The sequence below is a fragment of the Octodon degus genome, unplaced genomic scaffold (genome assembly GCF_000260255.1).
Source record: "Octodon degus isolate 3935 unplaced genomic scaffold, OctDeg1.0 scaffold00174, whole genome shotgun sequence".
Taxonomy (NCBI): Eukaryota; Metazoa; Chordata; class Mammalia; order Rodentia; family Octodontidae; genus Octodon; species Octodon degus.
This window is the reverse complement of record NW_004524750.1, coordinates 2,340,833-2,350,773: the sequence shown is the minus strand read 5'-3', so window position 1 is coordinate 2,350,773 and position 9,941 is coordinate 2,340,833. Positions and strand designations below refer to the sequence as shown.

General features: G+C 42.9%; 1 pseudogene; it reads left to right on the top strand.

The window, feature by feature from the left end:
- The first annotated feature begins 3,107 nt into the window (after positions 1-3,107).
- LOC101565579 lies at positions 3,108-9,400 on the top strand (annotated as a pseudogene).
- Positions 9,401-9,941: the final 541 nt, after the last annotated feature.

Below are 9,941 nucleotides of genomic sequence, written 5' to 3'. Positions count from 1 at the left end.
CTCATAGTGATTCTCCAGTTTACAACCTCCCAAGAGCTGGGATTACAGGAGTGCGCTAGCACGCCCAGTCTCAATTCCTGTCTCAGTGTGCCCTGGGGGCGGAGCTAGCACAGCAGGCCTGGGCATTGAATCCTGGCCCCTGTGCCTGCTTGCAGGTGCTTTAATCTGCTGAGCTATTTGGCCAGCCCCCCCACAATTGTTTTATTGTCCTATACAGTTTATTGTATCAAACTTATATTTTACCTTATACTGGTAAATACTCCAAAAAGAATATGTAAGTTACCTCAATTTTAGAGCTACTCTCTTGCCCCCCAGGAAATATTAGAACATCGCAATGCTGCACCAAGCTTGTGTGTAAATTTTGCCTCATTAAACATTGTGCCTCATTTTATTATATCATTTTGTTGAAGCCCATTTCTATATTTTGGAAAAGTAATAATGTGTTCTTATTTAACAAGAATTTAGATTTTTTTTTTTTTCAGAACCAGGGATTGAACTCAGGCCCTTGTGTTTGCCACGCAAGTGCTTATTCTACTGAGCCATCTCCCCGGCCCAAGAATTTAGATTTTAAAAATATCTAAAATCCTCATTTCATTTTATTTTTATTGAATGTATTCAATACATGCATCTTTAAATTAAAATTAATTAATTAATTAATTAATCAATCTTCACGGCCCTCATTTTCCTTTCGGACCCACTTCGACTCTGTCTGGTGTCTCCACCTGGTCCCCTGCTCCACCGAGCTCCTCTCACACCCTGAGCTGGCCGCCCAGACCTTTTGTTTCTGGAGTTCATGTTCCCTTCTGCAGTCCACACCCACGTCCTCCTCCAGACCCCACGCCCTTTTCTGGAGTCCACATCCTCTTCCAGGTCTGGAGTCCACGCTGTCCCCTGGAGTCCACACTGTCCCCTGGAGTCCATGTTCTTTCCTAGGATACACATGCTCTTCCTGTACTTTCTGTCCAAATATCACCTGTCCAATAAATTCATCAGTGTTCACCATATTTAAGGTTGTATTCTACCAATTACTAATCCTTTTACCCCTTATCAAATTTAATTTTTCCTTCAGACCACTTTCAGTTTTTCAAAATATATACTATCAGGTAAAATATGTGCTGTAATTAAGCAGCTATAGTGGTGTGCTTGTTTCATTGCTGTATTCCTAGCATCAAGAATATGATACAGAGATGGATATTCCCTTGCCACTTAAGTATTGTAGGTGCATGAATTCAGCAAAACAATCCAATATAGTCCAGTAATCGATAATAGTAGTGGGTTATCCATAGGACTGGCAATGTCAGAAGTTGTTGACTTGAGCCTTTCACAGCTCAGCATGTCAGTATGGCTTTACTTTTTATATTTTCTGCTGGATGGTTAAGACCAAGATAAAGCAAGACCTATATAACAAGAAACGTAACTTTTGTATCTGACAAGGTCAGTCAGGGGATACAAATGAAGGACCATTTTGTATGTGCATATTCAAAATAGTTAAAATAGATGTACAGCTACTTAATTCAATGAGAAGAAAGATTTGTACTAATAGTGTTTGGACAGGATATCACGTCTGCATCTTATACTATGAATAACTACTATGAAGACAATATGCAGTGTATTAATTATTGAAACTGTACTACTAATCGGTTTTGAAATTGTCTCATTGCTATTTGCTTCTCAATAAAATCAATTTAAAGAAAGAAAAAAGAATATAATACAATATTCAATAGTTAGGAAGCATAGAGGAATGAATAGATACAGTAGATACAGTACTACAATGGTATGACTAAGCTTACTTGGGGACAATTTATATGCCTGCAGTGCCTCCAATGTTTATTTTCAGTCTTGTAGTGAGACTTAGTATCTACATTTCTGAATTTTGTTGTAATACACATACATTTTAAATACAAATGTTTTTGGGCCAGGGAGATGGCTTAGTGGAATAAACGCTTCCCTGGCAAGCACAAGGGTCTGAGTTCAATCCCTGGTTCCGCAAATAAATAAATAAATAAATAAGTTTTAAAATTATCTTTTCATTTATTCATTTGGACCAACAAAATGATAGATTGAAATTTTAAACCTGAAAGGAAGGCAGTAGAGTCTGTGTATGTGTTACCCAAAATACATGTGTTGGACCTGAGTTGCCAAAGCGACAAGTGCAAGTATGGCCAGAGGTGGTCGGGTGGTGCAGCCTCCACACACAAGGAAAGGCTTAGGCTCCCCTCCTGCCCTTCCGCTGTCACTGACACACCCCTTCTGCCCCGCCAGGACGCTGCGCCAGGTGCCATGCGGAGGCTGAGGCAGGACCTCACAGACGCCAGACTCTGCCCCTGAAGTCCCTCCCTCGTCTTGGCTTCCCAGCTCCTAGAACTGGGAGAATGCGCTGCTGCTGCTGCTGCTGCTGGGCCTAAGGGTGCCGCTCTGCCCCAGCAGTCCAGGGAGACCGAAGTGGGAGATGTGGCGCTGGGTCCTGGGTGGAGGCTTGGATGGCAGGCGAGAATTCGGAATAATGCTTACACTGACAGTTTTTGTTTTCTTTTTGACGTGTTATTTTCTCCAGTCAACCAAAAAATCTTTCCATTTCTAAGAATCAAATGAGAAATATTTTTTCTTTTAAAATGAATAGGAAAGTACTCTTTTAAAAGGGTTTTTTTTTAAAAAAGAGCAATTTACCTTCCACTTACCAGTTTGTAGGATTATATACTTCAGTGATAGCTAAGCCACGCGCTTCCCATGCTCTAATCTTGGAGCCAGAGTGTGTAGCTTTCCTGCGGCGCGTCCTCACTGAGCCGCTCACACACCACTTCCCCTGGCAGTGTCTGTGGCACCACGAAAGCGTGATGGTGTCATTCTGCCACCTACAAATAAATATCACAAAGAAAGCAAAATGAAAACTGTGCTGGGACCATGGCTGTTACGTCCTGTGTCCCTGGAGTAAAACATTTCTGTTGACACTGGTACGGTGAAGCGGTACAGTCCACATTGACAAGATGAGCCGATGGTTAGCCTTAGGACAGGGAACCCTAATATTACCAGCCTAAAGATTAAATTATTTTTTAAAACAATCAAATAATTGGAATAAAAAAACTTAGTTTTAGTTAACTAAGCTTTCAATGGCTGTGGAGGAAACAGGCACAGCTGGCGGGGTACGACACAGGGGGCGGCCTCTGGGGTACCCCCGCGCCCTCGGTGCTGCGGAGAAAGCCTCCTGGCCGCGGAGCAGGCTCCCAGGACGTGCTGTGCGCTCTCCGGCGGCAGCCGAGGGGGACGCTCAGCACCGCCCGCCTTCCTCAGGAAACAGCAAAGCGCTCGGAGGAGGGAAAGCCTTTCTGGCCCAGCCAACCACCGACCACCGACCGCCGAAGTGCACCCGAGGCCCTGCGCAGGGAGGCGAGCGCTCGCCCTTCGTCTCCTGCTCTCTGTCTCTTCACAAGAAGCTCCACCGGCACCCTGTGCAGCGCTTCAAGTCCTGTCGGAAATCTCTGGTGAATGAAGCGAAAGGTGTCCCCTGTTCCTTGCAGTGTTAGGACGCAGGTGTCGTTGACAGCGCCACCACATTTGAAGAAGCTACGTGACTTCCTCAGCATTGCTATATGTATGAACATTTGATAGAGGACGAAAGGAAGGAAAGAAATAAAACTAGGATTAAAATCGAAGCTCCCTTTCACTCATCAGAAATTTTCTATAAAAGGTTTAAAATTGTAATTTTAATTTTAAATCTAATAAATTCAAAACCACATCCTACACCCTCCTCTGAATATTTCAAGAAACTTTGAATTAGAAAATTGATACTATTCTTAAAATTAGCTAATTTTAAAAAGCAAATAAAATAGTATGTAATTGTTTTAATTTATACAATTTCTCAAATAGAGTAAAATCCAGGGGCTTAGATGTCAATAGCGTGGTAAGTATCAGAATTTCCTGCTAAATGGTAATAAGTAGCAGAGAACAATAGTTATTTTATTACCACAGCACTAAGGGAAATTATGAAAAATCTTTATTTACAAAATTGTTTCTAATAGAGTGCTCATAGGAAAAGCTGAAGCTGCGAGTCTAGCAAGTGTTAACCAATGTGTTTGGCACGCGGAGGCCCAGAGGTGGATGCCTGGACCCACAACCAAGTAATAAAACAGAAAACAAGAGGAGAGATAAGAGAGAAGACAGGAGAGAGAGCGGTATAGGGAGAGAGGGAGAGACAGAGAGGGAAAGAGAGAGGGGACAGAAAAAAGAGAATGTGGAAAAACAAACCAAGGAAAGCCTCAGGGGCTAAGCGCACCACCACGCCAACAGTGAATGCTGTCGGACCTCCTGAGTGACTCTTGGATGTGGCCCTGAACTGGAAGAGCAACACGGGATCCTTCTGACCGACCAAATGTTGAAAGTTAACACTGCCTGGTTGGCCAGGGGCTAGGCAGGCACATGTTCTTTATTTAGGTCATGTGAGTTTCTTTTGAGCACTAAGAGCAGAGGTGCACACAGTAGGGCAGCACTCTATACTGATGCTGATCCCTCCCGTTTGCATTTTGCTCTGAAGACGACGTCTCTCTGAGGCAGAAGCCTGGCCTCCGACCTGCAACCCTGCTGACTTGGGCTGAGATTACGGACCTGTGGCAGCACGCTGACCTACGTTACCTGTTTTGAGGAGCAGTGAAAAGTTTTGACTTTCCCGAACTAATGCATTTAGGCAGGAGTTTAAAAGTATTGTGTCATGGCCAGGTGTGGTGGCACGTGCCTGCAATCCCAGACTCAGGAGGCTGAGGCAGGAGGATCCTTGTGAGTTCGAGAGCAGCATGGAGTGCAAAGTGAGCTCAAGGCTAGCTTGAGCTGCACAGTGAAGCTTTGTCTCCAAAAAGAAAAAAAAAAATGTATCATAGTATAACAACAAACAACATATACAAAACTGCTTGGTAATAATAAAATGCATAGTGATGTTTTCTTTCTGATAGTTTGGAAAACTCTTTTTAAATTGGCATTTTAAGGGATCTTAACCCTTGGGTTGTTTTACTTCCCTTAACATACTTTTTTGCCTTCTGTAAATCTTCGTCGACCATCTACAGCGTAGTGTCAAGAACTGGTAAGGTAAAGAACTACGCGCAGATGACTGTGTGAGCAGGGAGTTTCCATTCAGCAAAGATAGAAGAATATACCCCTGGAAAGAAGCAAATTCTAAAGGACAGTGAGGTTAATAAAGAATTAACAAGTTAATACATAAAATTCCACCCAAACAAGTACAATAAATGCAGTATAAATATGCGGGAATCTTAAGATATATTTATTATGTGACTTTTCTTCAGAAATTTGATGGCTACCAACAGAGACTGCTGTACAGAACATTCCAGTGTAACTCTGGAGTTTATAATGAGTTCTGTTATAAACCTGTACTTCCGTGATGTTACCGAGGGTCAGTGAAGGCATGCTTCCAGTGGGTGTGTGTGTCAGTGCTTGTTACCATCTTAAAATAAAGGCGTTCAGCTGGCAAATCACTGTGTTGAAGGCCAGGGCTTCACGGGAGGCTCTGCAGCTCGGTGAAGTCGTCTTCTGCCGAGTGTTGCGCGTCAGAGCCCTGCAACAGCCTCTCTGTTACCTCCTCCTACATGAAAGGAAAGGTCACGCGTGTTCAAACCATGGACTCTCGAACACCTAGGAAGAGGGCTGTGGCTAGAATCAGCAAGGTCTGCGAATTAAAATGGAAAAAATATTTTCCAATTATGATGTCTAATACAAATATACAAATTCCTCCCACTCTATTCTGTAAGTACAATTATAGAATATGGTTCCATTCTGAATATAGACAGCTAAACAAAGAAATTAAAGTAATATCTTCAGAAGCCACAGTCATAGATATTTTCATAGAACATTGCAGATATCGTGGGCATCTGAAATTATTACTGACATTATTTTATCCTTGTTCTATAACATGATGATATAAGAACATCCAATATAATGGAAGCATGTTATCACAGCTTTGATCTTTTTCTTTGTGTGAATCCAGGGCCTTGTGTGTGCCTGGCAAGCACTCCAGCGTTGGCCTACATCCCCAAGACTTTTAAAAATTGTTTCTTTGCTGACACGAGGTCTTGCTAATCTGCCCAGGCTAGCCTTGAAATTGCAACCCTCACAGCTCGGCCTCCTGAGTAGCTGGGCTCACAGGTATTTCTGACTACACTTAGCACAAATTAGATGTTTTTAAAAATCTTTATAATTACATTTTAAAATTGTTTGTTTCCTTATAAATCTGTGCATACTTTTCATGTACATAAACATTATTTTGGTGCTGGAGAGATAGCTCAGCGGTCTAAGTGCCTGCCTGGCAAGTGCAAGGACCCAAATTTGATCCTGGGTACTGTATGCTGTGCCAGCCAAGCTACGTAGTGAGACCCTGTACCAAATACATACAGACATACATATATACGTAAATAAATAAATACAAAATTTAAAATAACATCATTTTGAAAAATTAGATCACCAGATTTATGAAGGGACTCAAATGGAAAATCTTGAAAAGTCCTGTCCTCTATGAACACCACAGTCTTGTACATCCTTTAATTTTTATCAAAGGCATTCATAGTTGTCCGTTCTCAACATACAATGGTTCTTAAAAATATTACAGGCAAGAAAAAACATAGCTTGGCAAAGACTGCCCATATTGTGAGGTTTCAAGGCATTGGCTTTACCCTGAGTGAGGAAGGGTCTGAACACAATAGCAACGAAGAGGACATGCTAGGGCGTTTTGAGGGCTTTTTCAAGAACTCCCGTGAGTAGTTTCGACACTTGGCTTCTTTCATCGCTTGTCTCTGCAGCACCTGGTCCCGGTGGCTGCCGAGTGCTTCTGCGACCGCTCATCCCTGAGTCACGCGGCGCTGGTGTCAAGCCACCTGACTGAGACATTCTGCAGCACGCTGTGCTCTAGCTGGCTCCGCTGCGCTGTTCTCCTTGTTTGCAGACGTCATCCACTGACTTAATGGATAAGAACTAGCAGTGTAAGTAATTTGTCTAGAGACTTATTGGGGGCTTATGGGTTTTAATAGAATGACTTCTTTTAATGTTTTCTGAAGAATATAAAAGTAAATAAGCAGTTGCAGCTATGAATAACCACACTGGCTTAAGTGACAGCATCCTCTTCAACTTTACAAAATTTTACTGTACTAAAAAATAATGTTCTTCCTCAAAAGTGAAGTTTGAAAACAATAAGTAGATTTAAAATATGCCTATTCTGGAGTCGATATGGCACCTCTTGCCGGGTGTCCCACAAGTAGTTTTTGGTTAAGTTTGGGAGCTGCAGCATGGCAGAAGTTTTTCTAGTCCTCCTCTTCAAGGAGCCAGTCGGCAGCCAACGTGTACAGCAGGAACAACAAGCTGCCCAGCATCCTGCCGCAGTTGCAGAATCCTGTCAAGCAGGACCCGCCGGCCTACGCTGAGGACTTTCCCCAGGAGAACATCACTACCAACCCAATGTGGAGATTTTCAAGTTACAACGAAATGAACCGAGCAAAGAGCTGGCAGCGCTGGTGATGTGCGTGGTTCAGAGTGGTCACTGCCATCCAGAGTACCTGAGCAGCTTTCCCCAGGAGCTGAAAGAGCTTCTCTCCTACAGTCACACTGCCTGAGGTCCAGATCCTCAGATGACATTGTTTAAAGCTTGGTCTTGCTGAGAAATAAGAATCTCATCAGCCATCAAGTCTGCTGGAGCTGTTCTTTGAACTTCTGCATTGCCAAGACTGTGCACACACATTGCGACCGATATTAAGAATATAAATGTGAAACACAAGAACAATAAGGTAGACATAGTATGCAGAATTTTATGCACACCACGCGGAGAGACAGCAATGCGGCTGCGGCCAAGACGTCTTTGCATGTGATGATTGCGCTCTACCGAAGGAGCCTCTGGAATGACGCCAAAGCTGTCCACGTTATCACAACTGAGTGCTCCTCCAGTGTCACTAGGATATTGGTTGCCGCTCTGGCACTTTTCCTTGGGAAAGATGAAGATGACAAAAAAGATCATGACTCATATTCTGAGGATGAAGACCAGCAGCAAGAGACTTCCTTGTGCAACATGCCACAGGGAGGAAGAGCTCCAAAAAGAAGAAGCTGAAAAAGGCAACGAAAGTGCTCAAGAAACACAAGAGGAGAAAGCCTGAGGCATTTGACTTTTCAGCTATTCACTTGATTCATGACCCCCAAGATTTTGCAGAAAATCTACTCAAACAGCTAAAGAACTCTAAGAAGAGGTTGGAAGTGAAGATGACGCTTATGAACCTCATCTCCAGATTTGTGGGAATCCACGAGCCTTTTCTCTTCAATTTCTACCCCTTTCTTCAAAGTTTTCTGCAGCCCCACCAGAGACAAGTAACAAACATCTTTCCATTTGCTGTACAAGCTTCTCATCACCTTATCCCTCCAGAGATCATTCAATCATTGCTCAAGACTGTGGCCAATAATTTTGTGACTGGCAAGAACCCTGGGGTAGTCATGACAGTAGGTATCGATGCTCTAAAGGAGAAAACAGATCAGTGTCCTCTAGCCATGATTGAAGAACTTCTCCAAGATCTGGCTCAGTATAAGACACACAAAGATAAGAACGTAGGGATGTCTGCTAGAACTTTGATCCAGCTCTTTTGGACACTGAATCCTCAGATGTTTCAGAAGAAATTCTAGGGCAAGCCTACAGAACTTCTGTAGAAGCTAGAGTACAAGAATATGGTGAATTAGAAGCTCAAATTACATTCCAGGAGCACAGGTTCTGGAAGTCATCAAAGCAGAGGATGCTGAAAATGAAGATGGGGGGAAGTACCAGTCTCAGTGAAGAGGAGGAGGCTGATGGTGAATGGGTCAGTGTACACCACTCTGTACACCACTCTTGTGGTGAAGAACAGCAAGAGAAGCTGAGCAGCACGGCCGCAGAGGAGGGGAGGGCCAAGGCCGCAGCCGTCAGCCCCAGTCGGGTCTGACTCAAGAAGACTTCCAGAAAACCCATATGGCTCAAATGAGGAAAGAGCTTGCTGCTGCCCCAGGGAAGGCCCAGAAGAGGAAATACATTGAGATAGACAGTGAAGAGGAGCCCAGGAGCGAGTGAAGTGAATTACTGTCTCTTTGGGACATTGAGTGCCTTCATTAAAACCCAAAGTCTGACAAGGAGACACGACTAGCAACTGCAATGGCTGGAAAGAGACCAAAAAGAATTTGTGAAGGAGACAAGCAAAATGAATCCATTTTGCAGTTCCACAAACAAAGAGAAGAAAAAACACAAGAACTTTATGATGATACAATACAGCCAGAATGCTTGATCCAAAACCAAGTGGTCCTTCCGAGAGAAGCAGCTGGCCCTACGAGATGCACTTTTGAAAAAGAGGAAAAGAATAAAGTAACTTCTAAGCAAATTTTCCATTGCAAGGAGAATGCTAAATTTGTGCAATTACTCTGAAAATTAGTAAATGAAAGTTATTTACATTAAAAAGTCCCCAAAGTGCTATATTATGAAAACCACAGTGAATTTGGTAGCAGTTTGGTGTTTTTAATTTGGAATGAGTAAAGGTGGTACTCTTTGACACATTAATAGTAGTATAAAATAATTTTATTTTGACATTCATGCATTTTAACATGCAGTGCCTACGAATTGTCACTGTAGATATAAAATTGAATGAGCTATAACCCCTTCACTCAAGACATTCACAGGGTCGGAGTGTATATGTGTGTTCGCAGGGCAGTGTAAATAGTGCTCTGCTGGACGTAGGTCCACCTGGAGTCCCTAGGGGAGCACGCAGCCTTACAGACTACCTGTGCAACAATGTGCGTCAGCCATTCTACTAAAACAGGACTGTGTTACAGGAGTAAGAGGTTCTTACTTATAAACAGGCTTACCTGCTGAAAACAGGTCTCCACTGTACAGATTTTGTATAGATAATTCAGGTCTTTTAATCCAAATTTTTCCATTATTTTTTTCAAAG